General features: G+C 55.4%; 72 non-coding genes across 72 annotated transcripts; all 72 read left to right on the top strand.

Moving 5' to 3' along the window:
• The first annotated feature begins 281 nt into the window (after positions 1–281).
• Positions 282–353, top strand: Trnah-gug (transfer RNA histidin (anticodon GUG)). Its single transcript has one exon. It is a non-coding gene; the product is annotated as a tRNA-His (tRNA).
• A 292-nt stretch (positions 354–645) lies between these two features.
• Positions 646–727, top strand: Trnal-aag (transfer RNA leucine (anticodon AAG)). The gene has a single exon. It is a non-coding gene; the product is annotated as a tRNA-Leu (tRNA).
• Positions 728–807: 80 nt separating this feature from the next.
• Positions 808–889, top strand: Trnal-cag (transfer RNA leucine (anticodon CAG)). Its single transcript has one exon. It is a non-coding gene; the product is annotated as a tRNA-Leu (tRNA).
• A 274-nt stretch (positions 890–1,163) lies between these two features.
• Trnae-cuc (transfer RNA glutamic acid (anticodon CUC)) lies at positions 1,164–1,235 on the top strand. Its single transcript has one exon. It is a non-coding gene; the product is annotated as a tRNA-Glu (tRNA).
• A 342-nt stretch (positions 1,236–1,577) lies between these two features.
• Positions 1,578–1,649, top strand: Trnah-gug (transfer RNA histidin (anticodon GUG)). Its single transcript has one exon. It is a non-coding gene; the product is annotated as a tRNA-His (tRNA).
• Positions 1,650–1,940: 291 nt separating this feature from the next.
• Trnal-aag (transfer RNA leucine (anticodon AAG)) lies at positions 1,941–2,022 on the top strand. The gene has a single exon. It is a non-coding gene; the product is annotated as a tRNA-Leu (tRNA).
• Positions 2,023–2,102: 80 nt separating this feature from the next.
• Trnal-cag (transfer RNA leucine (anticodon CAG)) lies at positions 2,103–2,184 on the top strand. The gene has a single exon. It is a non-coding gene; the product is annotated as a tRNA-Leu (tRNA).
• A 274-nt stretch (positions 2,185–2,458) lies between these two features.
• On the top strand, positions 2,459–2,530 carry Trnae-cuc (transfer RNA glutamic acid (anticodon CUC)). Its single transcript has one exon. It is a non-coding gene; the product is annotated as a tRNA-Glu (tRNA).
• Positions 2,531–2,872: 342 nt separating this feature from the next.
• Trnah-gug (transfer RNA histidin (anticodon GUG)) lies at positions 2,873–2,944 on the top strand. The gene has a single exon. It is a non-coding gene; the product is annotated as a tRNA-His (tRNA).
• Positions 2,945–3,236: 292 nt separating this feature from the next.
• On the top strand, positions 3,237–3,318 carry Trnal-aag (transfer RNA leucine (anticodon AAG)). The gene has a single exon. It is a non-coding gene; the product is annotated as a tRNA-Leu (tRNA).
• Positions 3,319–3,398: 80 nt separating this feature from the next.
• On the top strand, positions 3,399–3,480 carry Trnal-cag (transfer RNA leucine (anticodon CAG)). Its single transcript has one exon. It is a non-coding gene; the product is annotated as a tRNA-Leu (tRNA).
• Positions 3,481–3,754: 274 nt separating this feature from the next.
• Positions 3,755–3,826, top strand: Trnae-cuc (transfer RNA glutamic acid (anticodon CUC)). Its single transcript has one exon. It is a non-coding gene; the product is annotated as a tRNA-Glu (tRNA).
• Positions 3,827–4,168: 342 nt separating this feature from the next.
• Trnah-gug (transfer RNA histidin (anticodon GUG)) lies at positions 4,169–4,240 on the top strand. Its single transcript has one exon. It is a non-coding gene; the product is annotated as a tRNA-His (tRNA).
• Positions 4,241–4,532: 292 nt separating this feature from the next.
• Trnal-aag (transfer RNA leucine (anticodon AAG)) lies at positions 4,533–4,614 on the top strand. The gene has a single exon. It is a non-coding gene; the product is annotated as a tRNA-Leu (tRNA).
• Positions 4,615–4,694: 80 nt separating this feature from the next.
• Trnal-cag (transfer RNA leucine (anticodon CAG)) lies at positions 4,695–4,776 on the top strand. Its single transcript has one exon. It is a non-coding gene; the product is annotated as a tRNA-Leu (tRNA).
• A 274-nt stretch (positions 4,777–5,050) lies between these two features.
• Positions 5,051–5,122, top strand: Trnae-cuc (transfer RNA glutamic acid (anticodon CUC)). Its single transcript has one exon. It is a non-coding gene; the product is annotated as a tRNA-Glu (tRNA).
• A 342-nt stretch (positions 5,123–5,464) lies between these two features.
• Positions 5,465–5,536, top strand: Trnah-gug (transfer RNA histidin (anticodon GUG)). Its single transcript has one exon. It is a non-coding gene; the product is annotated as a tRNA-His (tRNA).
• A 292-nt stretch (positions 5,537–5,828) lies between these two features.
• On the top strand, positions 5,829–5,910 carry Trnal-aag (transfer RNA leucine (anticodon AAG)). The gene has a single exon. It is a non-coding gene; the product is annotated as a tRNA-Leu (tRNA).
• An 80-nt stretch (positions 5,911–5,990) lies between these two features.
• Positions 5,991–6,072, top strand: Trnal-cag (transfer RNA leucine (anticodon CAG)). Its single transcript has one exon. It is a non-coding gene; the product is annotated as a tRNA-Leu (tRNA).
• Positions 6,073–6,346: 274 nt separating this feature from the next.
• Positions 6,347–6,418, top strand: Trnae-cuc (transfer RNA glutamic acid (anticodon CUC)). Its single transcript has one exon. It is a non-coding gene; the product is annotated as a tRNA-Glu (tRNA).
• Positions 6,419–6,760: 342 nt separating this feature from the next.
• Positions 6,761–6,832, top strand: Trnah-gug (transfer RNA histidin (anticodon GUG)). The gene has a single exon. It is a non-coding gene; the product is annotated as a tRNA-His (tRNA).
• Positions 6,833–7,124: 292 nt separating this feature from the next.
• Positions 7,125–7,206, top strand: Trnal-aag (transfer RNA leucine (anticodon AAG)). Its single transcript has one exon. It is a non-coding gene; the product is annotated as a tRNA-Leu (tRNA).
• Positions 7,207–7,286: 80 nt separating this feature from the next.
• Positions 7,287–7,368, top strand: Trnal-cag (transfer RNA leucine (anticodon CAG)). Its single transcript has one exon. It is a non-coding gene; the product is annotated as a tRNA-Leu (tRNA).
• Positions 7,369–7,642: 274 nt separating this feature from the next.
• Positions 7,643–7,714, top strand: Trnae-cuc (transfer RNA glutamic acid (anticodon CUC)). Its single transcript has one exon. It is a non-coding gene; the product is annotated as a tRNA-Glu (tRNA).
• Positions 7,715–8,056: 342 nt separating this feature from the next.
• Positions 8,057–8,128, top strand: Trnah-gug (transfer RNA histidin (anticodon GUG)). The gene has a single exon. It is a non-coding gene; the product is annotated as a tRNA-His (tRNA).
• A 292-nt stretch (positions 8,129–8,420) lies between these two features.
• Trnal-aag (transfer RNA leucine (anticodon AAG)) lies at positions 8,421–8,502 on the top strand. Its single transcript has one exon. It is a non-coding gene; the product is annotated as a tRNA-Leu (tRNA).
• An 80-nt stretch (positions 8,503–8,582) lies between these two features.
• Trnal-cag (transfer RNA leucine (anticodon CAG)) lies at positions 8,583–8,664 on the top strand. The gene has a single exon. It is a non-coding gene; the product is annotated as a tRNA-Leu (tRNA).
• A 274-nt stretch (positions 8,665–8,938) lies between these two features.
• Positions 8,939–9,010, top strand: Trnae-cuc (transfer RNA glutamic acid (anticodon CUC)). The gene has a single exon. It is a non-coding gene; the product is annotated as a tRNA-Glu (tRNA).
• Positions 9,011–9,352: 342 nt separating this feature from the next.
• On the top strand, positions 9,353–9,424 carry Trnah-gug (transfer RNA histidin (anticodon GUG)). The gene has a single exon. It is a non-coding gene; the product is annotated as a tRNA-His (tRNA).
• Positions 9,425–9,716: 292 nt separating this feature from the next.
• Positions 9,717–9,798, top strand: Trnal-aag (transfer RNA leucine (anticodon AAG)). Its single transcript has one exon. It is a non-coding gene; the product is annotated as a tRNA-Leu (tRNA).
• Positions 9,799–9,878: 80 nt separating this feature from the next.
• On the top strand, positions 9,879–9,960 carry Trnal-cag (transfer RNA leucine (anticodon CAG)). The gene has a single exon. It is a non-coding gene; the product is annotated as a tRNA-Leu (tRNA).
• A 274-nt stretch (positions 9,961–10,234) lies between these two features.
• Positions 10,235–10,306, top strand: Trnae-cuc (transfer RNA glutamic acid (anticodon CUC)). The gene has a single exon. It is a non-coding gene; the product is annotated as a tRNA-Glu (tRNA).
• Positions 10,307–10,648: 342 nt separating this feature from the next.
• Positions 10,649–10,720, top strand: Trnah-gug (transfer RNA histidin (anticodon GUG)). The gene has a single exon. It is a non-coding gene; the product is annotated as a tRNA-His (tRNA).
• A 292-nt stretch (positions 10,721–11,012) lies between these two features.
• Trnal-aag (transfer RNA leucine (anticodon AAG)) lies at positions 11,013–11,094 on the top strand. Its single transcript has one exon. It is a non-coding gene; the product is annotated as a tRNA-Leu (tRNA).
• Positions 11,095–11,174: 80 nt separating this feature from the next.
• Positions 11,175–11,256, top strand: Trnal-cag (transfer RNA leucine (anticodon CAG)). The gene has a single exon. It is a non-coding gene; the product is annotated as a tRNA-Leu (tRNA).
• Positions 11,257–11,530: 274 nt separating this feature from the next.
• Trnae-cuc (transfer RNA glutamic acid (anticodon CUC)) lies at positions 11,531–11,602 on the top strand. The gene has a single exon. It is a non-coding gene; the product is annotated as a tRNA-Glu (tRNA).
• Positions 11,603–11,944: 342 nt separating this feature from the next.
• Positions 11,945–12,016, top strand: Trnah-gug (transfer RNA histidin (anticodon GUG)). The gene has a single exon. It is a non-coding gene; the product is annotated as a tRNA-His (tRNA).
• A 292-nt stretch (positions 12,017–12,308) lies between these two features.
• Positions 12,309–12,390, top strand: Trnal-aag (transfer RNA leucine (anticodon AAG)). The gene has a single exon. It is a non-coding gene; the product is annotated as a tRNA-Leu (tRNA).
• Positions 12,391–12,470: 80 nt separating this feature from the next.
• Trnal-cag (transfer RNA leucine (anticodon CAG)) lies at positions 12,471–12,552 on the top strand. Its single transcript has one exon. It is a non-coding gene; the product is annotated as a tRNA-Leu (tRNA).
• A 274-nt stretch (positions 12,553–12,826) lies between these two features.
• On the top strand, positions 12,827–12,898 carry Trnae-cuc (transfer RNA glutamic acid (anticodon CUC)). The gene has a single exon. It is a non-coding gene; the product is annotated as a tRNA-Glu (tRNA).
• Positions 12,899–13,240: 342 nt separating this feature from the next.
• Positions 13,241–13,312, top strand: Trnah-gug (transfer RNA histidin (anticodon GUG)). The gene has a single exon. It is a non-coding gene; the product is annotated as a tRNA-His (tRNA).
• Positions 13,313–13,604: 292 nt separating this feature from the next.
• Positions 13,605–13,686, top strand: Trnal-aag (transfer RNA leucine (anticodon AAG)). Its single transcript has one exon. It is a non-coding gene; the product is annotated as a tRNA-Leu (tRNA).
• An 80-nt stretch (positions 13,687–13,766) lies between these two features.
• Trnal-cag (transfer RNA leucine (anticodon CAG)) lies at positions 13,767–13,848 on the top strand. Its single transcript has one exon. It is a non-coding gene; the product is annotated as a tRNA-Leu (tRNA).
• A 274-nt stretch (positions 13,849–14,122) lies between these two features.
• Trnae-cuc (transfer RNA glutamic acid (anticodon CUC)) lies at positions 14,123–14,194 on the top strand. The gene has a single exon. It is a non-coding gene; the product is annotated as a tRNA-Glu (tRNA).
• Positions 14,195–14,536: 342 nt separating this feature from the next.
• On the top strand, positions 14,537–14,608 carry Trnah-gug (transfer RNA histidin (anticodon GUG)). Its single transcript has one exon. It is a non-coding gene; the product is annotated as a tRNA-His (tRNA).
• A 292-nt stretch (positions 14,609–14,900) lies between these two features.
• On the top strand, positions 14,901–14,982 carry Trnal-aag (transfer RNA leucine (anticodon AAG)). Its single transcript has one exon. It is a non-coding gene; the product is annotated as a tRNA-Leu (tRNA).
• Positions 14,983–15,062: 80 nt separating this feature from the next.
• On the top strand, positions 15,063–15,144 carry Trnal-cag (transfer RNA leucine (anticodon CAG)). The gene has a single exon. It is a non-coding gene; the product is annotated as a tRNA-Leu (tRNA).
• A 274-nt stretch (positions 15,145–15,418) lies between these two features.
• Trnae-cuc (transfer RNA glutamic acid (anticodon CUC)) lies at positions 15,419–15,490 on the top strand. Its single transcript has one exon. It is a non-coding gene; the product is annotated as a tRNA-Glu (tRNA).
• Positions 15,491–15,832: 342 nt separating this feature from the next.
• On the top strand, positions 15,833–15,904 carry Trnah-gug (transfer RNA histidin (anticodon GUG)). Its single transcript has one exon. It is a non-coding gene; the product is annotated as a tRNA-His (tRNA).
• Positions 15,905–16,196: 292 nt separating this feature from the next.
• Trnal-aag (transfer RNA leucine (anticodon AAG)) lies at positions 16,197–16,278 on the top strand. Its single transcript has one exon. It is a non-coding gene; the product is annotated as a tRNA-Leu (tRNA).
• Positions 16,279–16,358: 80 nt separating this feature from the next.
• Trnal-cag (transfer RNA leucine (anticodon CAG)) lies at positions 16,359–16,440 on the top strand. The gene has a single exon. It is a non-coding gene; the product is annotated as a tRNA-Leu (tRNA).
• A 274-nt stretch (positions 16,441–16,714) lies between these two features.
• On the top strand, positions 16,715–16,786 carry Trnae-cuc (transfer RNA glutamic acid (anticodon CUC)). The gene has a single exon. It is a non-coding gene; the product is annotated as a tRNA-Glu (tRNA).
• Positions 16,787–17,128: 342 nt separating this feature from the next.
• Positions 17,129–17,200, top strand: Trnah-gug (transfer RNA histidin (anticodon GUG)). The gene has a single exon. It is a non-coding gene; the product is annotated as a tRNA-His (tRNA).
• A 292-nt stretch (positions 17,201–17,492) lies between these two features.
• Positions 17,493–17,574, top strand: Trnal-aag (transfer RNA leucine (anticodon AAG)). Its single transcript has one exon. It is a non-coding gene; the product is annotated as a tRNA-Leu (tRNA).
• An 80-nt stretch (positions 17,575–17,654) lies between these two features.
• Positions 17,655–17,736, top strand: Trnal-cag (transfer RNA leucine (anticodon CAG)). The gene has a single exon. It is a non-coding gene; the product is annotated as a tRNA-Leu (tRNA).
• A 274-nt stretch (positions 17,737–18,010) lies between these two features.
• On the top strand, positions 18,011–18,082 carry Trnae-cuc (transfer RNA glutamic acid (anticodon CUC)). Its single transcript has one exon. It is a non-coding gene; the product is annotated as a tRNA-Glu (tRNA).
• Positions 18,083–18,424: 342 nt separating this feature from the next.
• Positions 18,425–18,496, top strand: Trnah-gug (transfer RNA histidin (anticodon GUG)). The gene has a single exon. It is a non-coding gene; the product is annotated as a tRNA-His (tRNA).
• A 292-nt stretch (positions 18,497–18,788) lies between these two features.
• Positions 18,789–18,870, top strand: Trnal-aag (transfer RNA leucine (anticodon AAG)). The gene has a single exon. It is a non-coding gene; the product is annotated as a tRNA-Leu (tRNA).
• An 80-nt stretch (positions 18,871–18,950) lies between these two features.
• Trnal-cag (transfer RNA leucine (anticodon CAG)) lies at positions 18,951–19,032 on the top strand. The gene has a single exon. It is a non-coding gene; the product is annotated as a tRNA-Leu (tRNA).
• A 274-nt stretch (positions 19,033–19,306) lies between these two features.
• Trnae-cuc (transfer RNA glutamic acid (anticodon CUC)) lies at positions 19,307–19,378 on the top strand. Its single transcript has one exon. It is a non-coding gene; the product is annotated as a tRNA-Glu (tRNA).
• Positions 19,379–19,720: 342 nt separating this feature from the next.
• Trnah-gug (transfer RNA histidin (anticodon GUG)) lies at positions 19,721–19,792 on the top strand. Its single transcript has one exon. It is a non-coding gene; the product is annotated as a tRNA-His (tRNA).
• A 292-nt stretch (positions 19,793–20,084) lies between these two features.
• Trnal-aag (transfer RNA leucine (anticodon AAG)) lies at positions 20,085–20,166 on the top strand. The gene has a single exon. It is a non-coding gene; the product is annotated as a tRNA-Leu (tRNA).
• An 80-nt stretch (positions 20,167–20,246) lies between these two features.
• Trnal-cag (transfer RNA leucine (anticodon CAG)) lies at positions 20,247–20,328 on the top strand. The gene has a single exon. It is a non-coding gene; the product is annotated as a tRNA-Leu (tRNA).
• A 274-nt stretch (positions 20,329–20,602) lies between these two features.
• Trnae-cuc (transfer RNA glutamic acid (anticodon CUC)) lies at positions 20,603–20,674 on the top strand. Its single transcript has one exon. It is a non-coding gene; the product is annotated as a tRNA-Glu (tRNA).
• A 342-nt stretch (positions 20,675–21,016) lies between these two features.
• On the top strand, positions 21,017–21,088 carry Trnah-gug (transfer RNA histidin (anticodon GUG)). Its single transcript has one exon. It is a non-coding gene; the product is annotated as a tRNA-His (tRNA).
• A 292-nt stretch (positions 21,089–21,380) lies between these two features.
• Trnal-aag (transfer RNA leucine (anticodon AAG)) lies at positions 21,381–21,462 on the top strand. Its single transcript has one exon. It is a non-coding gene; the product is annotated as a tRNA-Leu (tRNA).
• An 80-nt stretch (positions 21,463–21,542) lies between these two features.
• Trnal-cag (transfer RNA leucine (anticodon CAG)) lies at positions 21,543–21,624 on the top strand. Its single transcript has one exon. It is a non-coding gene; the product is annotated as a tRNA-Leu (tRNA).
• Positions 21,625–21,898: 274 nt separating this feature from the next.
• On the top strand, positions 21,899–21,970 carry Trnae-cuc (transfer RNA glutamic acid (anticodon CUC)). Its single transcript has one exon. It is a non-coding gene; the product is annotated as a tRNA-Glu (tRNA).
• A 342-nt stretch (positions 21,971–22,312) lies between these two features.
• Positions 22,313–22,384, top strand: Trnah-gug (transfer RNA histidin (anticodon GUG)). The gene has a single exon. It is a non-coding gene; the product is annotated as a tRNA-His (tRNA).
• A 292-nt stretch (positions 22,385–22,676) lies between these two features.
• On the top strand, positions 22,677–22,758 carry Trnal-aag (transfer RNA leucine (anticodon AAG)). The gene has a single exon. It is a non-coding gene; the product is annotated as a tRNA-Leu (tRNA).
• An 80-nt stretch (positions 22,759–22,838) lies between these two features.
• Positions 22,839–22,920, top strand: Trnal-cag (transfer RNA leucine (anticodon CAG)). Its single transcript has one exon. It is a non-coding gene; the product is annotated as a tRNA-Leu (tRNA).
• A 274-nt stretch (positions 22,921–23,194) lies between these two features.
• On the top strand, positions 23,195–23,266 carry Trnae-cuc (transfer RNA glutamic acid (anticodon CUC)). The gene has a single exon. It is a non-coding gene; the product is annotated as a tRNA-Glu (tRNA).
• Positions 23,267–23,663: the final 397 nt, after the last annotated feature.

Genomic DNA, 23,663 nt, shown 5'->3' with positions numbered 1-23,663 from the left:
CTGACGCTTGCAGAAAAGCACGTTAAGTATGAATGACGGCCACAAGTGACGGCGAGAGAGATGCGACACCTGTCCACCTGTGGTCAACAGACTTGGAGGACTGCAAGACACTGCCAGGGAGATGAATGCAGCTACCCACTCTGGTTAGTGTCCTAACAGCGCAGGCACGTTTCGTTTGCCCGTATACATATAATGGAGATCGCGTCTGACGCAGTGGGCTGAGCTTTGCTGTGTACCGGGCGGGTGCAGTCGCGAGAACTGCTTCCCCGGGCGCCTCCGCGGCCGTGATCGTCTAGTGGTTAGGACATTGCGTTGTGGCCGCAAAAACCCAGGTTCGAATCCTGGTCACGGCAATTTTGAAGGTTTTGCCTTGCTGTTGCTGCAATCATGATCGTCACCCAGTGTTTGAAATCACAATGCTCTCATCACTTTACACTCATGTTCCGCACGCCGCAGGTTGCACTACCATTTCATTATCAGCAACAAGAAATTCGGCCGCCCCAGGGCGTGGGTAGCTGCCTGAGAGGTTAAATATATAGTCGAAAGGGGCAGTTGTTTGAGGTGCGATGCATGAGCAGCGAGTCGCAGCACAACAGGAAACTGTGTCGTGCACTGTTTTCTAGAGACGCGGGGAACGCTGGCGCAGGTAGCGTGGCCGAGCGGTCTAAGGCGCTGGTTTAAGGCACCAGTCTCTTCGGAGGCGTGGGTTCGAATCCCACCGCTGCCAATTTTTACTTCTCGTTTTTGTGCCATTGCGCTGTGTTCTCGTGGGGTAGAACGCAGCTCCTGCGGCGGCCGCGTCGCGTAGGTAGCGTGGCCGAGCGGTCTAAGGCGCTGGTTTCAGGCACCAGTCTCTTCGGAGGCGTGGGTTCGAATCCCACCGCTGCCAACGTTTTCTGTCTCGAAAACAGGAGCACTGATTTCCCGCGAAGGAAATAGCGCAGCAAAGCGTGAGCGTCGCTCTCTTAAACTGTCGTAGCACAGTGCGCGGTGTAACAACAGGATTCACCGGCGCAGTTTGGTCTCATGATTGCTGGCGTTCGTCTCCACGAGATACGTCCAGAGCATGCCGTTCTACGAAGTGGAAGCGTTAATTTTTGCAGATGTCGTCAAGTAGCGGGTGGACGCTCACCGTGTTTGTTGGAGGAGTGCGTGTGTCGTTATCCGGTGTCGTCTAGTGGCTAGGATACCTGGCTCTCACCCAGGAGGCCCGGGTTCGATTCCCGGTACCGGAAATCCACCATTTTGTTGCTCCTCTTAGGCGACTTGTCCCGACTTTGCTCGACTGACGCTACGCTGACGCTTGCAGAAAAGCACGTTAAGTATGAATGACGGCCACAAGTGACGGCGAGAGAGATGCGACACCTGTCCACCTGTGGTCAACAGACTTGGAGGACTGCAAGACACTGCCAGGGAGATGAATGCAGCTACCCACTCTGGTTAGTGTCCTAACAGCGCAGGCACGTTTCGTTTGCCCGTATACATATAATGGAGATCGCGTCTGACGCAGTGGGCTGAGCTTTGCTGTGTACCGGGCGGGTGCAGTCGCGAGAACTGCTTCCCCGGGCGCCTCCGCGGCCGTGATCGTCTAGTGGTTAGGACATTGCGTTGTGGCCGCAAAAACCCAGGTTCGAATCCTGGTCACGGCAATTTGAAGGTTTTGCCTTGCTGTTGCTGCAATCATGATCGTCACCCAGTGTTTGAAATCACAATGCTCTCATCACTTTACACTCATGTTCCGCACGCCGCAGGTTGCACTACCATTTCATTATCAGCAACAAGAAATTCGGCCGCCCCAGGGCGTGGGTAGCTGCCTGAGAGGTTAAATATATAGTCGAAAGGGGCAGTTGTTTGAGGTGCGATGCATGAGCAGCGAGTCGCAGCACAACAGGAAACTGTGTCGTGCACTGTTTTCTAGAGACGCGGGGAACGCTGGCGCAGGTAGCGTGGCCGAGCGGTCTAAGGCGCTGGTTTAAGGCACCAGTCTCTTCGGAGGCGTGGGTTCGAATCCCACCGCTGCCAATTTTTACTTCTCGTTTTTGTGCCATTGCGCTGTGTTCTCGTGGGGTAGAACGCAGCTCCTGCGGCGGCCGCGTCGCGTAGGTAGCGTGGCCGAGCGGTCTAAGGCGCTGGTTTCAGGCACCAGTCTCTTCGGAGGCGTGGGTTCGAATCCCACCGCTGCCAACGTTTTCTGTCTCGAAAACAGGAGCACTGATTTCCCGCGAAGGAAATAGCGCAGCAAAGCGTGAGCGTCGCTCTCTTAAACTGTCGTAGCACAGTGCGCGGTGTAACAACAGGATTCACCGGCGCAGTTTGGTCTCATGATTGCTGGCGTTCGTCTCCACGAGATACGTCCAGAGCATGCCGTTCTACGAAGTGGAAGCGTTAATTTTTGCAGATGTCGTCAAGTAGCGGGTGGACGCTCACCGTGTTTGTTGGAGGAGTGCGTGTGTCGTTATCCGGTGTCGTCTAGTGGCTAGGATACCTGGCTCTCACCCAGGAGGCCCGGGTTCGATTCCCGGTACCGGAAATCCACCATTTTGTTGCTCCTCTTAGGCGACTTGTCCCGACCTTGCTCGACTGACGCTACGCTGACGCTTGCAGAAAAGCACGTTAAGTATGAATGACGGCCACAAGTGACGGCGAGAGAGATGCGACACCTGTCCACCTGTGGTCAACAGACTTGGAGGACTGCAAGACACTGCCAGGGAGATGAATGCAGCTACCCACTCTGGTTAGTGTCCTAACAGCGCAGGCACGTTTCGTTTGCCCGTATACATATAATGGAGATCGCGTCTGACGCAGTGGGCTGAGCTTTGCTGTGTACCGGGCGGGTGCAGTCGCGAGAACTGCTTCCCCGGGCGCCTCCGCGGCCGTGATCGTCTAGTGGTTAGGACATTGCGTTGTGGCCGCAAAAACCCAGGTTCGAATCCTGGTCACGGCAATTTTGAAGGTTTTGCCTTGCTGTTGCTGCAATCATGATCGTCACCCAGTGTTTGAAATCACAATGCTCTCATCACTTTACACTCATGTTCCGCACGCCGCAGGTTGCACTACCATTTCATTATCAGCAACAAGAAATTCGGCCGCCCCAGGGCGTGGGTAGCTGCCTGAGAGGTTAAATATATAGTCGAAAGGGGCAGTTGTTTGAGGTGCGATGCATGAGCAGCGAGTCGCAGCACAACAGGAAACTGTGTCGTGCACTGTTTTCTAGAGACGCGGGGAACGCTGGCGCAGGTAGCGTGGCCGAGCGGTCTAAGGCGCTGGTTTAAGGCACCAGTCTCTTCGGAGGCGTGGGTTCGAATCCCACCGCTGCCAATTTTTACTTCTCGTTTTTGTGCCATTGCGCTGTGTTCTCGTGGGGTAGAACGCAGCTCCTGCGGCGGCCGCGTCGCGTAGGTAGCGTGGCCGAGCGGTCTAAGGCGCTGGTTTCAGGCACCAGTCTCTTCGGAGGCGTGGGTTCGAATCCCACCGCTGCCAACGTTTTCTGTCTCGAAAACAGGAGCACTGATTTCCCGCGAAGGAAATAGCGCAGCAAAGCGTGAGCGTCGCTCTCTTAAACTGTCGTAGCACAGTGCGCGGTGTAACAACAGGATTCACCGGCGCAGTTTGGTCTCATGATTGCTGGCGTTCGTCTCCACGAGATACGTCCAGAGCATGCCGTTCTACGAAGTGGAAGCGTTAATTTTTGCAGATGTCGTCAAGTAGCGGGTGGACGCTCACCGTGTTTGTTGGAGGAGTGCGTGTGTCGTTATCCGGTGTCGTCTAGTGGCTAGGATACCTGGCTCTCACCCAGGAGGCCCGGGTTCGATTCCCGGTACCGGAAATCCACCATTTTGTTGCTCCTCTTAGGCGACTTGTCCCGACTTTGCTCGACTGACGCTACGCTGACGCTTGCAGAAAAGCACGTTAAGTATGAATGACGGCCACAAGTGACGGCGAGAGAGATGCGACACCTGTCCACCTGTGGTCAACAGACTTGGAGGACTGCAAGACACTGCCAGGGAGATGAATGCAGCTACCCACTCTGGTTAGTGTCCTAACAGCGCAGGCACGTTTCGTTTGCCCGTATACATATAATGGAGATCGCGTCTGACGCAGTGGGCTGAGCTTTGCTGTGTACCGGGCGGGTGCAGTCGCGAGAACTGCTTCCCCGGGCGCCTCCGCGGCCGTGATCGTCTAGTGGTTAGGACATTGCGTTGTGGCCGCAAAAACCCAGGTTCGAATCCTGGTCACGGCAATTTTGAAGGTTTTGCCTTGCTGTTGCTGCAATCATGATCGTCACCCAGTGTTTGAAATCACAATGCTCTCATCACTTTACACTCATGTTCCGCACGCCGCAGGTTGCACTACCATTTCATTATCAGCAACAAGAAATTCGGCCGCCCCAGGGCGTGGGTAGCTGCCTGAGAGGTTAAATATATAGTCGAAAGGGGCAGTTGTTTGAGGTGCGATGCATGAGCAGCGAGTCGCAGCACAACAGGAAACTGTGTCGTGCACTGTTTTCTAGAGACGCGGGGAACGCTGGCGCAGGTAGCGTGGCCGAGCGGTCTAAGGCGCTGGTTTAAGGCACCAGTCTCTTCGGAGGCGTGGGTTCGAATCCCACCGCTGCCAATTTTTACTTCTCGTTTTTGTGCCATTGCGCTGTGTTCTCGTGGGGTAGAACGCAGCTCCTGCGGCGGCCGCGTCGCGTAGGTAGCGTGGCCGAGCGGTCTAAGGCGCTGGTTTCAGGCACCAGTCTCTTCGGAGGCGTGGGTTCGAATCCCACCGCTGCCAACGTTTTCTGTCTCGAAAACAGGAGCACTGATTTCCCGCGAAGGAAATAGCGCAGCAAAGCGTGAGCGTCGCTCTCTTAAACTGTCGTAGCACAGTGCGCGGTGTAACAACAGGATTCACCGGCGCAGTTTGGTCTCATGATTGCTGGCGTTCGTCTCCACGAGATACGTCCAGAGCATGCCGTTCTACGAAGTGGAAGCGTTAATTTTTGCAGATGTCGTCAAGTAGCGGGTGGACGCTCACCGTGTTTGTTGGAGGAGTGCGTGTGTCGTTATCCGGTGTCGTCTAGTGGCTAGGATACCTGGCTCTCACCCAGGAGGCCCGGGTTCGATTCCCGGTACCGGAAATCCACCATTTTGTTGCTCCTCTTAGGCGACTTGTCCCGACTTTGCTCGACTGACGCTACGCTGACGCTTGCAGAAAAGCACGTTAAGTATGAATGACGGCCACAAGTGACGGCGAGAGAGATGCGACACCTGTCCACCTGTGGTCAACAGACTTGGAGGACTGCAAGACACTGCCAGGGAGATGAATGCAGCTACCCACTCTGGTTAGTGTCCTAACAGCGCAGGCACGTTTCGTTTGCCCGTATACATATAATGGAGATCGCGTCTGACGCAGTGGGCTGAGCTTTGCTGTGTACCGGGCGGGTGCAGTCGCGAGAACTGCTTCCCCGGGCGCCTCCGCGGCCGTGATCGTCTAGTGGTTAGGACATTGCGTTGTGGCCGCAAAAACCCAGGTTCGAATCCTGGTCACGGCAATTTTGAAGGTTTTGCCTTGCTGTTGCTGCAATCATGATCGTCACCCAGTGTTTGAAATCACAATGCTCTCATCACTTTACACTCATGTTCCGCACGCCGCAGGTTGCACTACCATTTCATTATCAGCAACAAGAAATTCGGCCGCCCCAGGGCGTGGGTAGCTGCCTGAGAGGTTAAATATATAGTCGAAAGGGGCAGTTGTTTGAGGTGCGATGCATGAGCAGCGAGTCGCAGCACAACAGGAAACTGTGTCGTGCACTGTTTTCTAGAGACGCGGGGAACGCTGGCGCAGGTAGCGTGGCCGAGCGGTCTAAGGCGCTGGTTTAAGGCACCAGTCTCTTCGGAGGCGTGGGTTCGAATCCCACCGCTGCCAATTTTTACTTCTCGTTTTTGTGCCATTGCGCTGTGTTCTCGTGGGGTAGAACGCAGCTCCTGCGGCGGCCGCGTCGCGTAGGTAGCGTGGCCGAGCGGTCTAAGGCGCTGGTTTCAGGCACCAGTCTCTTCGGAGGCGTGGGTTCGAATCCCACCGCTGCCAACGTTTTCTGTCTCGAAAACAGGAGCACTGATTTCCCGCGAAGGAAATAGCGCAGCAAAGCGTGAGCGTCGCTCTCTTAAACTGTCGTAGCACAGTGCGCGGTGTAACAACAGGATTCACCGGCGCAGTTTGGTCTCATGATTGCTGGCGTTCGTCTCCACGAGATACGTCCAGAGCATGCCGTTCTACGAAGTGGAAGCGTTAATTTTTGCAGATGTCGTCAAGTAGCGGGTGGACGCTCACCGTGTTTGTTGGAGGAGTGCGTGTGTCGTTATCCGGTGTCGTCTAGTGGCTAGGATACCTGGCTCTCACCCAGGAGGCCCGGGTTCGATTCCCGGTACCGGAAATCCACCATTTTGTTGCTCCTCTTAGGCGACTTGTCCCGACTTTGCTCGACTGACGCTACGCTGACGCTTGCAGAAAAGCACGTTAAGTATGAATGACGGCCACAAGTGACGGCGAGAGAGATGCGACACCTGTCCACCTGTGGTCAACAGACTTGGAGGACTGCAAGACACTGCCAGGGAGATGAATGCAGCTACCCACTCTGGTTAGTGTCCTAACAGCGCAGGCACGTTTCGTTTGCCCGTATACATATAATGGAGATCGCGTCTGACGCAGTGGGCTGAGCTTTGCTGTGTACCGGGCGGGTGCAGTCGCGAGAACTGCTTCCCCGGGCGCCTCCGCGGCCGTGATCGTCTAGTGGTTAGGACATTGCGTTGTGGCCGCAAAAACCCAGGTTCGAATCCTGGTCACGGCAATTTTGAAGGTTTTGCCTTGCTGTTGCTGCAATCATGATCGTCACCCAGTGTTTGAAATCACAATGCTCTCATCACTTTACACTCATGTTCCGCACGCCGCAGGTTGCACTACCATTTCATTATCAGCAACAAGAAATTCGGCCGCCCCAGGGCGTGGGTAGCTGCCTGAGAGGTTAAATATATAGTCGAAAGGGGCAGTTGTTTGAGGTGCGATGCATGAGCAGCGAGTCGCAGCACAACAGGAAACTGTGTCGTGCACTGTTTTCTAGAGACGCGGGGAACGCTGGCGCAGGTAGCGTGGCCGAGCGGTCTAAGGCGCTGGTTTAAGGCACCAGTCTCTTCGGAGGCGTGGGTTCGAATCCCACCGCTGCCAATTTTTACTTCTCGTTTTTGTGCCATTGCGCTGTGTTCTCGTGGGGTAGAACGCAGCTCCTGCGGCGGCCGCGTCGCGTAGGTAGCGTGGCCGAGCGGTCTAAGGCGCTGGTTTCAGGCACCAGTCTCTTCGGAGGCGTGGGTTCGAATCCCACCGCTGCCAACGTTTTCTGTCTCGAAAACAGGAGCACTGATTTCCCGCGAAGGAAATAGCGCAGCAAAGCGTGAGCGTCGCTCTCTTAAACTGTCGTAGCACAGTGCGCGGTGTAACAACAGGATTCACCGGCGCAGTTTGGTCTCATGATTGCTGGCGTTCGTCTCCACGAGATACGTCCAGAGCATGCCGTTCTACGAAGTGGAAGCGTTAATTTTTGCAGATGTCGTCAAGTAGCGGGTGGACGCTCACCGTGTTTGTTGGAGGAGTGCGTGTGTCGTTATCCGGTGTCGTCTAGTGGCTAGGATACCTGGCTCTCACCCAGGAGGCCCGGGTTCGATTCCCGGTACCGGAAATCCACCATTTTGTTGCTCCTCTTAGGCGACTTGTCCCGACTTTGCTCGACTGACGCTACGCTGACGCTTGCAGAAAAGCACGTTAAGTATGAATGACGGCCACAAGTGACGGCGAGAGAGATGCGACACCTGTCCACCTGTGGTCAACAGACTTGGAGGACTGCAAGACACTGCCAGGGAGATGAATGCAGCTACCCACTCTGGTTAGTGTCCTAACAGCGCAGGCACGTTTCGTTTGCCCGTATACATATAATGGAGATCGCGTCTGACGCAGTGGGCTGAGCTTTGCTGTGTACCGGGCGGGTGCAGTCGCGAGAACTGCTTCCCCGGGCGCCTCCGCGGCCGTGATCGTCTAGTGGTTAGGACATTGCGTTGTGGCCGCAAAAACCCAGGTTCGAATCCTGGTCACGGCAATTTTGAAGGTTTTGCCTTGCTGTTGCTGCAATCATGATCGTCACCCAGTGTTTGAAATCACAATGCTCTCATCACTTTACACTCATGTTCCGCACGCCGCAGGTTGCACTACCATTTCATTATCAGCAACAAGAAATTCGGCCGCCCCAGGGCGTGGGTAGCTGCCTGAGAGGTTAAATATATAGTCGAAAGGGGCAGTTGTTTGAGGTGCGATGCATGAGCAGCGAGTCGCAGCACAACAGGAAACTGTGTCGTGCACTGTTTTCTAGAGACGCGGGGAACGCTGGCGCAGGTAGCGTGGCCGAGCGGTCTAAGGCGCTGGTTTAAGGCACCAGTCTCTTCGGAGGCGTGGGTTCGAATCCCACCGCTGCCAATTTTTACTTCTCGTTTTTGTGCCATTGCGCTGTGTTCTCGTGGGGTAGAACGCAGCTCCTGCGGCGGCCGCGTCGCGTAGGTAGCGTGGCCGAGCGGTCTAAGGCGCTGGTTTCAGGCACCAGTCTCTTCGGAGGCGTGGGTTCGAATCCCACCGCTGCCAACGTTTTCTGTCTCGAAAACAGGAGCACTGATTTCCCGCGAAGGAAATAGCGCAGCAAAGCGTGAGCGTCGCTCTCTTAAACTGTCGTAGCACAGTGCGCGGTGTAACAACAGGATTCACCGGCGCAGTTTGGTCTCATGATTGCTGGCGTTCGTCTCCACGAGATACGTCCAGAGCATGCCGTTCTACGAAGTGGAAGCGTTAATTTTTGCAGATGTCGTCAAGTAGCGGGTGGACGCTCACCGTGTTTGTTGGAGGAGTGCGTGTGTCGTTATCCGGTGTCGTCTAGTGGCTAGGATACCTGGCTCTCACCCAGGAGGCCCGGGTTCGATTCCCGGTACCGGAAATCCACCATTTTGTTGCTCCTCTTAGGCGACTTGTCCCGACCTTGCTCGACTGACGCTACGCTGACGCTTGCAGAAAAGCACGTTAAGTATGAATGACGGCCACAAGTGACGGCGAGAGAGATGCGACACCTGTCCACCTGTGGTCAACAGACTTGGAGGACTGCAAGACACTGCCAGGGAGATGAATGCAGCTACCCACTCTGGTTAGTGTCCTAACAGCGCAGGCACGTTTCGTTTGCCCGTATACATATAATGGAGATCGCGTCTGACGCAGTGGGCTGAGCTTTGCTGTGTACCGGGCGGGTGCAGTCGCGAGAACTGCTTCCCCGGGCGCCTCCGCGGCCGTGATCGTCTAGTGGTTAGGACATTGCGTTGTGGCCGCAAAAACCCAGGTTCGAATCCTGGTCACGGCAATTTTGAAGGTTTTGCCTTGCTGTTGCTGCAATCATGATCGTCACCCAGTGTTTGAAATCACAATGCTCTCATCACTTTACACTCATGTTCCGCACGCCGCAGGTTGCACTACCATTTCATTATCAGCAACAAGAAATTCGGCCGCCCCAGGGCGTGGGTAGCTGCCTGAGAGGTTAAATATATAGTCGAAAGGGGCAGTTGTTTGAGGTGCGATGCATGAGCAGCGAGTCGCAGCACAACAGGAAACTGTGTCGTGCACTGTTTTCTAGAGACGCGGGGAACGCTGGCGCAGGTAGCGTGGCCGAGCGGTCTAAGGCGCTGGTTTAAGGCACCAGTCTCTTCGGAGGCGTGGGTTCGAATCCCACCGCTGCCAATTTTTACTTCTCGTTTTTGTGCCATTGCGCTGTGTTCTCGTGGGGTAGAACGCAGCTCCTGCGGCGGCCGCGTCGCGTAGGTAGCGTGGCCGAGCGGTCTAAGGCGCTGGTTTCAGGCACCAGTCTCTTCGGAGGCGTGGGTTCGAATCCCACCGCTGCCAACGTTTTCTGTCTCGAAAACAGGAGCACTGATTTCCCGCGAAGGAAATAGCGCAGCAAAGCGTGAGCGTCGCTCTCTTAAACTGTCGTAGCACAGTGCGCGGTGTAACAACAGGATTCACCGGCGCAGTTTGGTCTCATGATTGCTGGCGTTCGTCTCCACGAGATACGTCCAGAGCATGCCGTTCTACGAAGTGGAAGCGTTAATTTTTGCAGATGTCGTCAAGTAGCGGGTGGACGCTCACCGTGTTTGTTGGAGGAGTGCGTGTGTCGTTATCCGGTGTCGTCTAGTGGCTAGGATACCTGGCTCTCACCCAGGAGGCCCGGGTTCGATTCCCGGTACCGGAAATCCACCATTTTGTTGCTCCTCTTAGGCGACTTGTCCCGACTTTGCTCGACTGACGCTACGCTGACGCTTGCAGAAAAGCACGTTAAGTATGAATGACGGCCACAAGTGACGGCGAGAGAGATGCGACACCTGTCCACCTGTGGTCAACAGACTTGGAGGACTGCAAGACACTGCCAGGGAGATGAATGCAGCTACCCACTCTGGTTAGTGTCCTAACAGCGCAGGCACGTTTCGTTTGCCCGTATACATATAATGGAGATCGCGTCTGACGCAGTGGGCTGAGCTTTGCTGTGTACCGGGCGGGTGCAGTCGCGAGAACTGCTTCCCCGGGCGCCTCCGCGGCCGTGATCGTCTAGTGGTTAGGACATTGCGTTGTGGCCGCAAAAACCCAGGTTCGAATCCTGGTCACGGCAATTTTGAAGGTTTTGCCTTGCTGTTGCTGCAATCATGATCGTCACCCAGTGTTTGAAATCACAATGCTCTCATCACTTTACACTCATGTTCCGCACGCCGCAGGTTGCACTACCATTTCATTATCAGCAACAAGAAATTCGGCCGCCCCAGGGCGTGGGTAGCTGCCTGAGAGGTTAAATATATAGTCGAAAGGGGCAGTTGTTTGAGGTGCGATGCATGAGCAGCGAGTCGCAGCACAACAGGAAACTGTGTCGTGCACTGTTTTCTAGAGACGCGGGGAACGCTGGCGCAGGTAGCGTGGCCGAGCGGTCTAAGGCGCTGGTTTAAGGCACCAGTCTCTTCGGAGGCGTGGGTTCGAATCCCACCGCTGCCAATTTTTACTTCTCGTTTTTGTGCCATTGCGCTGTGTTCTCGTGGGGTAGAACGCAGCTCCTGCGGCGGCCGCGTCGCGTAGGTAGCGTGGCCGAGCGGTCTAAGGCGCTGGTTTCAGGCACCAGTCTCTTCGGAGGCGTGGGTTCGAATCCCACCGCTGCCAACGTTTTCTGTCTCGAAAACAGGAGCACTGATTTCCCGCGAAGGAAATAGCGCAGCAAAGCGTGAGCGTCGCTCTCTTAAACTGTCGTAGCACAGTGCGCGGTGTAACAACAGGATTCACCGGCGCAGTTTGGTCTCATGATTGCTGGCGTTCGTCTCCACGAGATACGTCCAGAGCATGCCGTTCTACGAAGTGGAAGCGTTAATTTTTGCAGATGTCGTCAAGTAGCGGGTGGACGCTCACCGTGTTTGTTGGAGGAGTGCGTGTGTCGTTATCCGGTGTCGTCTAGTGGCTAGGATACCTGGCTCTCACCCAGGAGGCCCGGGTTCGATTCCCGGTACCGGAAATCCACCATTTTGTTGCTCCTCTTAGGCGACTTGTCCCGACTTTGCTCGACTGACGCTACGCTGACGCTTGCAGAAAAGCACGTTAAGTATGAATGACGGCCACAAGTGACGGCGAGAGAGATGCGACACCTGTCCACCTGTGGTCAACAGACTTGGAGGACTGCAAGACACTGCCAGGGAGATGAATGCAGCTACCCACTCTGGTTAGTGTCCTAACAGCGCAGGCACGTTTCGTTTGCCCGTATACATATAATGGAGATCGCGTCTGACGCAGTGGGCTGAGCTTTGCTGTGTACCGGGCGGGTGCAGTCGCGAGAACTGCTTCCCCGGGCGCCTCCGCGGCCGTGATCGTCTAGTGGTTAGGACATTGCGTTGTGGCCGCAAAAACCCAGGTTCGAATCCTGGTCACGGCAATTTTGAAGGTTTTGCCTTGCTGTTGCTGCAATCATGATCGTCACCCAGTGTTTGAAATCACAATGCTCTCATCACTTTACACTCATGTTCCGCACGCCGCAGGTTGCACTACCATTTCATTATCAGCAACAAGAAATTCGGCCGCCCCAGGGCGTGGGTAGCTGCCTGAGAGGTTAAATATATAGTCGAAAGGGGCAGTTGTTTGAGGTGCGATGCATGAGCAGCGAGTCGCAGCACAACAGGAAACTGTGTCGTGCACTGTTTTCTAGAGACGCGGGGAACGCTGGCGCAGGTAGCGTGGCCGAGCGGTCTAAGGCGCTGCTTTAAGGCACCAGTCTCTTCGGAGGCGTGGGTTCGAATCCCACCGCTGCCAATTTTTACTTCTCGTTTTTGTGCCATTGCGCTGTGTTCTCGTGGGGTAGAACGCAGCTCCTGCGGCGGCCGCGTCGCGTAGGTAGCGTGGCCGAGCGGTCTAAGGCGCTGGTTTCAGGCACCAGTCTCTTCGGAGGCGTGGGTTCGAATCCCACCGCTGCCAACGTTTTCTGTCTCGAAAACAGGAGCACTGATTTCCCGCGAAGGAAATAGCGCAGCAAAGCGTGAGCGTCGCTCTCTTAAACTGTCGTAGCACAGTGCGCGGTGTAACAACAGGATTCACCGGCGCAGTTTGGTCTCATGATTGCTGGCGTTCGTCTCCACGAGATACGTCCAGAGCATGCCGTTCTACGAAGTGGAAGCGTTAATTTTTGCAGATGTCGTCAAGTAGCGGGTGGACGCTCACCGTGTTTGTTGGAGGAGTGCGTGTGTCGTTATCCGGTGTCGTCTAGTGGCTAGGATACCTGGCTCTCACCCAGGAGGCCCGGGTTCGATTCCCGGTACCGGAAATCCACCATTTTGTTGCTCCTCTTAGGCGACTTGTCCCGACTTTGCTCGACTGACGCTACGCTGACGCTTGCAGAAAAGCACGTTAAGTATGAATGACGGCCACAAGTGACGGCGAGAGAGATGCGACACCTGTCCACCTGTGGTCAACAGACTTGGAGGACTGCAAGACACTGCCAGGGAGATGAATGCAGCTACCCACTCTGGTTAGTGTCCTAACAGCGCAGGCACGTTTCGTTTGCCCGTATACATATAATGGAGATCGCGTCTGACGCAGTGGGCTGAGCTTTGCTGTGTACCGGGCGGGTGCAGTCGCGAGAACTGCTTCCCCGGGCGCCTCCGCGGCCGTGATCGTCTAGTGGTTAGGACATTGCGTTGTGGCCGCAAAAACCCAGGTTCGAATCCTGGTCACGGCAATTTTGAAGGTTTTGCCTTGCTGTTGCTGCAATCATGATCGTCACCCAGTGTTTGAAATCACAATGCTCTCATCACTTTACACTCATGTTCCGCACGCCGCAGGTTGCACTACCATTTCATTATCAGCAACAAGAAATTCGGCCGCCCCAGGGCGTGGGTAGCTGCCTGAGAGGTTAAATATATAGTCGAAAGGGGCAGTTGTTTGAGGTGCGATGCATGAGCAGCGAGTCGCAGCACAACAGGAAACTGTGTCGTGCACTGTTTTCTAGAGACGCGGGGAACGCTGGCGCAGGTAGCGTGGCCGAGCGGTCTAAGGCGCTGGTTTAAGGCACCAGTCTCTTCGGAGGCGTGGGTTCGAATCCCACCGCTGCCAATTTTTACTTCTCGTTTTTGTGCCATTGCGCTGTGTTCTCGTGGGGTAGAACGCAGCTCCTGCGGCGGCCGCGTCGCGTAGGTAGCGTGGCCGAGCGGTCTAAGGCGCTGGTTTCAGGCACCAGTCTCTTCGGAGGCGTGGGTTCGAATCCCACCGCTGCCAACGTTTTCTGTCTCGAAAACAGGAGCACTGATTTCCCGCGAAGGAAATAGCGCAGCAAAGCGTGAGCGTCGCTCTCTTAAACTGTCGTAGCACAGTGCGCGGTGTAACAACAGGATTCACCGGCGCAGTTTGGTCTCATGATTGCTGGCGTTCGTCTCCACGAGATACGTCCAGAGCATGCCGTTCTACGAAGTGGAAGCGTTAATTTTTGCAGATGTCGTCAAGTAGCGGGTGGACGCTCACCGTGTTTGTTGGAGGAGTGCGTGTGTCGTTATCCGGTGTCGTCTAGTGGCTAGGATACCTGGCTCTCACCCAGGAGGCCCGGGTTCGATTCCCGGTACCGGAAATCCACCATTTTGTTGCTCCTCTTAGGCGACTTGTCCCGACTTTGCTCGACTGACGCTACGCTGACGCTTGCAGAAAAGCACGTTAAGTATGAATGACGGCCACAAGTGACGGCGAGAGAGATGCGACACCTGTCCACCTGTGGTCAACAGACTTGGAGGACTGCAAGACACTGCCAGGGAGATGAATGCAGCTACCCACTCTGGTTAGTGTCCTAACAGCGCAGGCACGTTTCGTTTGCCCGTATACATATAATGGAGATCGCGTCTGACGCAGTGGGCTGAGCTTTGCTGTGTACCGGGCGGGTGCAGTCGCGAGAACTGCTTCCCCGGGCGCCTCCGCGGCCGTGATCGTCTAGTGGTTAGGACATTGCGTTGTGGCCGCAAAAACCCAGGTTCGAATCCTGGTCACGGCAATTTTGAAGGTTTTGCCTTGCTGTTGCTGCAATCATGATCGTCACCCAGTGTTTGAAATCACAATGCTCTCATCACTTTACACTCATGTTCCGCACGCCGCAGGTTGCACTACCATTTCATTATCAGCAACAAGAAATTCGGCCGCCCCAGGGCGTGGGTAGCTGCCTGAGAGGTTAAATATATAGTCGAAAGGGGCAGTTGTTTGAGGTGCGATGCATGAGCAGCGAGTCGCAGCACAACAGGAAACTGTGTCGTGCACTGTTTTCTAGAGACGCGGGGAACGCTGGCGCAGGTAGCGTGGCCGAGCGGTCTAAGGCGCTGGTTTAAGGCACCAGTCTCTTCGGAGGCGTGGGTTCGAATCCCACCGCTGCCAATTTTTACTTCTCGTTTTTGTGCCATTGCGCTGTGTTCTCGTGGGGTAGAACGCAGCTCCTGCGGCGGCCGCGTCGCGTAGGTAGCGTGGCCGAGCGGTCTAAGGCGCTGGTTTCAGGCACCAGTCTCTTCGGAGGCGTGGGTTCGAATCCCACCGCTGCCAACGTTTTCTGTCTCGAAAACAGGAGCACTGATTTCCCGCGAAGGAAATAGCGCAGCAAAGCGTGAGCGTCGCTCTCTTAAACTGTCGTAGCACAGTGCGCGGTGTAACAACAGGATTCACCGGCGCAGTTTGGTCTCATGATTGCTGGCGTTCGTCTCCACGAGATACGTCCAGAGCATGCCGTTCTACGAAGTGGAAGCGTTAATTTTTGCAGATGTCGTCAAGTAGCGGGTGGACGCTCACCGTGTTTGTTGGAGGAGTGCGTGTGTCGTTATCCGGTGTCGTCTAGTGGCTAGGATACCTGGCTCTCACCCAGGAGGCCCGGGTTCGATTCCCGGTACCGGAAATCCACCATTTTGTTGCTCCTCTTAGGCGACTTGTCCCGACTTTGCTCGACTGACGCTACGCTGACGCTTGCAGAAAAGCACGTTAAGTATGAATGACGGCCACAAGTGACGGCGAGAGAGATGCGACACCTGTCCACCTGTGGTCAACAGACTTGGAGGACTGCAAGACACTGCCAGGGAGATGAATGCAGCTACCCACTCTGGTTAGTGTCCTAACAGCGCAGGCACGTTTCGTTTGCCCGTATACATATAATGGAGATCGCGTCTGACGCAGTGGGCTGAGCTTTGCTGTGTACCGGGCGGGTGCAGTCGCGAGAACTGCTTCCCCGGGCGCCTCCGCGGCCGTGATCGTCTAGTGGTTAGGACATTGCGTTGTGGCCGCAAAAACCCAGGTTCGAATCCTGGTCACGGCAATTTTGAAGGTTTTGCCTTGCTGTTGCTGCAATCATGATCGTCACCCAGTGTTTGAAATCACAATGCTCTCATCACTTTACACTCATGTTCCGCACGCCGCAGGTTGCACTACCATTTCATTATCAGCAACAAGAAATTCGGCCGCCCCAGGGCGTGGGTAGCTGCCTGAGAGGTTAAATATATAGTCGAAAGGGGCAGTTGTTTGAGGTGCGATGCATGAGCAGCGAGTCGCAGCACAACAGGAAACTGTGTCGTGCACTGTTTTCTAGAGACGCGGGGAACGCTGGCGCAGGTAGCGTGGCCGAGCGGTCTAAGGCGCTGGTTTAAGGCACCAGTCTCTTCGGAGGCGTGGGTTCGAATCCCACCGCTGCCAATTTTTACTTCTCGTTTTTGTGCCATTGCGCTGTGTTCTCGTGGGGTAGAACGCAGCTCCTGCGGCGGCCGCGTCGCGTAGGTAGCGTGGCCGAGCGGTCTAAGGCGCTGGTTTCAGGCACCAGTCTCTTCGGAGGCGTGGGTTCGAATCCCACCGCTGCCAACGTTTTCTGTCTCGAAAACAGGAGCACTGATTTCCCGCGAAGGAAATAGCGCAGCAAAGCGTGAGCGTCGCTCTCTTAAACTGTCGTAGCACAGTGCGCGGTGTAACAACAGGATTCACCGGCGCAGTTTGGTCTCATGATTGCTGGCGTTCGTCTCCACGAGATACGTCCAGAGCATGCCGTTCTACGAAGTGGAAGCGTTAATTTTTGCAGATGTCGTCAAGTAGCGGGTGGACGCTCACCGTGTTTGTTGGAGGAGTGCGTGTGTCGTTATCCGGTGTCGTCTAGTGGCTAGGATACCTGGCTCTCACCCAGGAGGCCCGGGTTCGATTCCCGGTACCGGAAATCCACCATTTTGTTGCTCCTCTTAGGCGACTTGTCCCGACTTTGCTCGACTGACGCTACGCTGACGCTTGCAGAAAAGCACGTTAAGTATGAATGACGGCCACAAGTGACGGCGAGAGAGATGCGACACCTGTCCACCTGTGGTCAACAGACTTGGAGGACTGCAAGACACTGCCAGGGAGATGAATGCAGCTACCCACTCTGGTTAGTGTCCTAACAGCGCAGGCACGTTTCGTTTGCCCGTATACATATAATGGAGATCGCGTCTGACGCAGTGGGCTGAGCTTTGCTGTGTACCGGGCGGGTGCAGTCGCGAGAACTGCTTCCCCGGGCGCCTCCGCGGCCGTGATCGTCTAGTGGTTAGGACATTGCGTTGTGGCCGCAAAAACCCAGGTTCGAATCCTGGTCACGGCAATTTTGAAGGTTTTGCCTTGCTGTTGCTGCAATCATGATCGTCACCCAGTGTTTGAAATCACAATGCTCTCATCACTTTACACTCATGTTCCGCACGCCGCAGGTTGCACTACCATTTCATTATCAGCAACAAGAAATTCGGCCGCCCCAGGGCGTGGGTAGCTGCCTGAGAGGTTAAATATATAGTCGAAAGGGGCAGTTGTTTGAGGTGCGATGCATGAGCAGCGAGTCGCAGCACAACAGGAAACTGTGTCGTGCACTGTTTTCTAGAGACGCGGGGAACGCTGGCGCAGGTAGCGTGGCCGAGCGGTCTAAGGCGCTGGTTTAAGGCACCAGTCTCTTCGGAGGCGTGGGTTCGAATCCCACCGCTGCCAATTTTTACTTCTCGTTTTTGTGCCATTGCGCTGTGTTCTCGTGGGGTAGAACGCAGCTCCTGCGGCGGCCGCGTCGCGTAGGTAGCGTGGCCGAGCGGTCTAAGGCGCTGGTTTCAGGCACCAGTCTCTTCGGAGGCGTGGGTTCGAATCCCACCGCTGCCAACGTTTTCTGTCTCGAAAACAGGAGCACTGATTTCCCGCGAAGGAAATAGCGCAGCAAAGCGTGAGCGTCGCTCTCTTAAACTGTCGTAGCACAGTGCGCGGTGTAACAACAGGATTCACCGGCGCAGTTTGGTCTCATGATTGCTGGCGTTCGTCTCCACGAGATACGTCCAGAGCATGCCGTTCTACGAAGTGGAAGCGTTAATTTTTGCAGATGTCGTCAAGTAGCGGGTGGACGCTCACCGTGTTTGTTGGAGGAGTGCGTGTGTCGTTATCCGGTGTCGTCTAGTGGCTAGGATACCTGGCTCTCACCCAGGAGGCCCGGGTTCGATTCCCGGTACCGGAAATCCACCATTTTGTTGCTCCTCTTAGGCGACTTGTCCCGACTTTGCTCGACTGACGCTACGCTGACGCTTGCAGAAAAGCACGTTAAGTATGAATGACGGCCACAAGTGACGGCGAGAGAGATGCGACACCTGTCCACCTGTGGTCAACAGACTTGGAGGACTGCAAGACACTGCCAGGGAGATGAATGCAGCTACCCACTCTGGTTAGTGTCCTAACAGCGCAGGCACGTTTCGTTTGCCCGTATACATATAATGGAGATCGCGTCTGACGCAGTGGGCTGAGCTTTGCTGTGTACCGGGCGGGTGCAGTCGCGAGAACTGCTTCCCCGGGCGCCTCCGCGGCCGTGATCGTCTAGTGGTTAGGACATTGCGTTGTGGCCGCAAAAACCCAGGTTCGAATCCTGGTCACGGCAATTTTGAAGGTTTTGCCTTGCTGTTGCTGCAATCATGATCGTCACCCAGTGTTTGAAATCACAATGCTCTCATCACTTTACACTCATGTTCCGCACGCCGCAGGTTGCACTACCATTTCATTATCAGCAACAAGAAATTCGGCCGCCCCAGGGCGTGGGTAGCTGCCTGAGAGGTTAAATATATAGTCGAAAGGGGCAGTTGTTTGAGGTGCGATGCATGAGCAGCGAGTCGCAGCACAACAGGAAACTGTGTCGTGCACTGTTTTCTAGAGACGCGGGGAACGCTGGCGCAGGTAGCGTGGCCGAGCGGTCTAAGGCGCTGGTTTAAGGCACCAGTCTCTTCGGAGGCGTGGGTTCGAATCCCACCGCTGCCAATTTTTACTTCTCGTTTTTGTGCCATTGCGCTGTGTTCTCGTGGGGTAGAACGCAGCTCCTGCGGCGGCCGCGTCGCGTAGGTAGCGTGGCCGAGCGGTCTAAGGCGCTGGTTTCAGGCACCAGTCTCTTCGGAGGCGTGGGTTCGAATCCCACCGCTGCCAACGTTTTCTGTCTCGAAAACAGGAGCACTGATTTCCCGCGAAGGAAATAGCGCAGCAAAGCGTGAGCGTCGCTCTCTTAAACTGTCGTAGCACAGTGCGCGGTGTAACAACAGGATTCACCGGCGCAGTTTGGTCTCATGATTGCTGGCGTTCGTCTCCACGAGATACGTCCAGAGCATGCCGTTCTACGAAGTGGAAGCGTTAATTTTTGCAGATGTCGTCAAGTAGCGGGTGGACGCTCACCGTGTTTGTTGGAGGAGTGCGTGTGTCGTTATCCGGTGTCGTCTAGTGGCTAGGATACCTGGCTCTCACCCAGGAGGCCCGGGTTCGATTCCCGGTACCGGAAATCCACCATTTTGTTGCTCCTCTTAGGCGACTTGTCCCGACTTTGCTCGACTGACGCTACGCTGACGCTTGCAGAAAAGCACGTTAAGTATGAATGACGGCCACAAGTGACGGCGAGAGAGATGCGACACCTGTCCACCTGTGGTCAACAGACTTGGAGGACTGCAAGACACTGCCAGGGAGATGAATGCAGCTACCCACTCTGGTTAGTGTCCTAACAGCGCAGGCACGTTTCGTTTGCCCGTATACATATAATGGAGATCGCGTCTGACGCAGTGGGCTGAGCTTTGCTGTGTACCGGGCGGGTGCAGTCGCGAGAACTGCTTCCCCGGGCGCCTCCGCGGCCGTGATCGTCTAGTGGTTAGGACATTGCGTTGTGGCCGCAAAAACCCAGGTTCGAATCCTGGTCACGGCAATTTTGAAGGTTTTGCCTTGCTGTTGCTGCAATCATGATCGTCACCCAGTGTTTGAAATCACAATGCTCTCATCACTTTACACTCATGTTCCGCACGCCGCAGGTTGCACTACCATTTCATTATCAGCAACAAGAAATTCGGCCGCCCCAGGGCGTGGGTAGCTGCCTGAGAGGTTAAATATATAGTCGAAAGGGGCAGTTGTTTGAGGTGCGATGCATGAGCAGCGAGTCGCAGCACAACAGGAAACTGTGTCGTGCACTGTTTTCTAGAGACGCGGGGAACGCTGGCGCAGGTAGCGTGGCCGAGCGGTCTAAGGCGCTGGTTTAAGGCACCAGTCTCTTCGGAGGCGTGGGTTCGAATCCCACCGCTGCCAATTTTTACTTCTCGTTTTTGTGCCATTGCGCTGTGTTCTCGTGGGGTAGAACGCAGCTCCTGCGGCGGCCGCGTCGCGTAGGTAGCGTGGCCGAGCGGTCTAAGGCGCTGGTTTCAGGCACCAGTCTCTTCGGAGGCGTGGGTTCGAATCCCACCGCTGCCAACGTTTTCTGTCTCGAAAACAGGAGCACTGATTTCCCGCGAAGGAAATAGCGCAGCAAAGCGTGAGCGTCGCTCTCTTAAACTGTCGTAGCACAGTGCGCGGTGTAACAACAGGATTCACCGGCGCAGTTTGGTCTCATGATTGCTGGCGTTCGTCTCCACGAGATACGTCCAGAGCATGCCGTTCTACGAAGTGGAAGCGTTAATTTTTGCAGATGTCGTCAAGTAGCGGGTGGACGCTCACCGTGTTTGTTGGAGGAGTGCGTGTGTCGTTATCCGGTGTCGTCTAGTGGCTAGGATACCTGGCTCTCACCCAGGAGGCCCGGGTTCGATTCCCGGTACCGGAAATCCACCATTTTGTTGCTCCTCTTAGGCGACTTGTCCCGACTTTGCTCGACTGACGCTACGCTGACGCTTGCAGAAAAGCACGTTAAGTATGAATGACGGCCACAAGTGACGGCGAGAGAGATGCGACACCTGTCCACCTGTGGTCAACAGACTTGGAGGACTGCAAGACACTGCCAGGGAGATGAATGCAGCTACCCACTCTGGTTAGTGTCCTAACAGCGCAGGCACGTTTCGTTTGCCCGTATACATATAATGGAGATCGCGTCTGACGCAGTGGGCTGAGCTTTGCTGTGTACCGGGCGGGTGCAGTCGCGAGAACTGCTTCCCCGGGCGCCTCCGCGGCCGTGATCGTCTAGTGGTTAGGACATTGCGTTGTGGCCGCAAAAACCCAGGTTCGAATCCTGGTCACGGCAATTTTGAAGGTTTTGCCTTGCTGTTGCTGCAATCATGATCGTCACCCAGTGTTTGAAATCACAATGCTCTCATCACTTTACACTCATGTTCCGCACGCCGCAGGTTGCACTACCATTTCATTATCAGCAACAAGAAATTCGGCCGCCCCAGGGCGTGGGTAGCTGCCTGAGAGGTTAAATATATAGTCGAAAGGGGCAGTTGTTTGAGGTGCGATGCATGAGCAGCGAGTCGCAGCACAACAGGAAACTGTGTCGTGCACTGTTTTCTAGAGACGCGGGGAACGCTGGCGCAGGTAGCGTGGCCGAGCGGTCTAAGGCGCTGGTTTAAGGCACCAGTCTCTTCGGAGGCGTGGGTTCGAATCCCACCGCTGCCAATTTTTACTTCTCGTTTTTGTGCCATTGCGCTGTGTTCTCGTGGGGTAGAACGCAGCTCCTGCGGCGGCCGCGTCGCGTAGGTAGCGTGGCCGAGCGGTCTAAGGCGCTGGTTTCAGGCACCAGTCTCTTCGGAGGCGTGGGTTCGAATCCCACCGCTGCCAACGTTTTCTGTCTCGAAAACAGGAGCACTGATTTCCCGCGAAGGAAATAGCGCAGCAAAGCGTGAGCGTCGCTCTCTTAAACTGTCGTAGCACAGTGCGCGGTGTAACAACAGGATTCACCGGCGCAGTTTGGTCTCATGATTGCTGGCGTTCGTCTCCACGAGATACGTCCAGAGCATGCCGTTCTACGAAGTGGAAGCGTTAATTTTTGCAGATGTCGTCAAGTAGCGGGTGGACGCTCACCGTGTTTGTTGGAGGAGTGCGTGTGTCGTTATCCGGTGTCGTCTAGTGGCTAGGATACCTGGCTCTCACCCAGGAGGCCCGGGTTCGATTCCCGGTACCGGAAATCCACCATTTTGTTGCTCCTCTTAGGCGACTTGTCCCGACTTTGCTCGACTGACGCTACGCTGACGCTTGCAGAAAAGCACGTTAAGTATGAATGACGGCCACAAGTGACGGCGAGAGAGATGCGACACCTGTCCACCTGTGGTCAACAGACTTGGAGGACTGCAAGACACTGCCAGGGAGATGAATGCAGCTACCCACTCTGGTTAGTGTCCTAACAGCGCAGGCACGTTTCGTTTGCCCGTATACATATAATGGAGATCGCGTCTGACGCAGTGGGCTGAGCTTTGCTGTGTACCGGGCGGGTGCAGTCGCGAGAACTGCTTCCCCGGGCGCCTCCGCGGCCGTGATCGTCTAGTGGTTAGGACATTGCGTTGTGGCCGCAAAAACCCAGGTTCGAATCCTGGTCACGGCAATTTTGAAGGTTTTGCCTTGCTGTTGCTGCAATCATGATCGTCACCCAGTGTTTGAAATCACAATGCTCTCATCACTTTACACTCATGTTCCGCACGCCGCAGGTTGCACTACCATTTCATTATCAGCAACAAGAAATTCGGCCGCCCCAGGGCGTGGGTAGCTGCCTGAGAGGTTAAATATATAGTCGAAAGGGGCAGTTGTTTGAGGTGCGATGCATGAGCAGCGAGTCGCAGCACAACAGGAAACTGTGTCGTGCACTGTTTTCTAGAGACGCGGGGAACGCTGGCGCAGGTAGCGTGGCCGAGCGGTCTAAGGCGCTGGTTTAAGGCACCAGTCTCTTCGGAGGCGTGGGTTCGAATCCCACCGCTGCCAATTTTTACTTCTCGTTTTTGTGCCATTGCGCTGTGTTCTCGTGGGGTAGAACGCAGCTCCTGCGGCGGCCGCGTCGCGTAGGTAGCGTGGCCGAGCGGTCTAAGGCGCTGGTTTCAGGCACCAGTCTCTTCGGAGGCGTGGGTTCGAATCCCACCGCTGCCAACGTTTTCTGTCTCGAAAACAGGAGCACTGATTTCCCGCGAAGGAAATAGCGCAGCAAAGCGTGAGCGTCGCTCTCTTAAACTGTCGTAGCACAGTGCGCGGTGTAACAACAGGATTCACCGGCGCAGTTTGGTCTCATGATTGCTGGCGTTCGTCTCCACGAGATACGTCCAGAGCATGCCGTTCTACGAAGTGGAAGCGTTAATTTTTGCAGATGTCGTCAAGTAGCGGGTGGACGCTCACCGTGTTTGTTGGAGGAGTGCGTGTGTCGTTATCCGGTGTCGTCTAGTGGCTAGGATACCTGGCTCTCACCCAGGAGGCCCGGGTTCGATTCCCGGTACCGGAAATCCACCATTTTGTTGCTCCTCTTAGGCGACTTGTCCCGACTTTGCTCGACTGACGCTACGCTGACGCTTGCAGAAAAGCACGTTAAGTATGAATGACGGCCACAAGTGACGGCGAGAGAGATGCGACACCTGTCCACCTGTGGTCAACAGACTTGGAGGACTGCAAGACACTGCCAGGGAGATGAATGCAGCTACCCACTCTGGTTAGTGTCCTAACAGCGCAGGCACGTTTCGTTTGCCCGTATACATATAATGGAGATCGCGTCTGACGCAGTGGGCTGAGCTTTGCTGTGTACCGGGCGGGTGCAGTCGCGAGAACTGCTTCCCCGGGCGCCTCCGCGGCCGTGATCGTCTAGTGGTTAGGACATTGCGTTGTGGCCGCAAAAACCCAGGTTC

The sequence above is a fragment of the Schistocerca nitens genome, unplaced genomic scaffold (assembly GCF_023898315.1).
Source record: "Schistocerca nitens isolate TAMUIC-IGC-003100 unplaced genomic scaffold, iqSchNite1.1 HiC_scaffold_190, whole genome shotgun sequence".
NCBI lineage: Eukaryota > Metazoa > Arthropoda > Insecta > Orthoptera > Acrididae > Schistocerca > Schistocerca nitens.
This window is presented reverse-complemented; position numbering and strand designations above follow the sequence as displayed.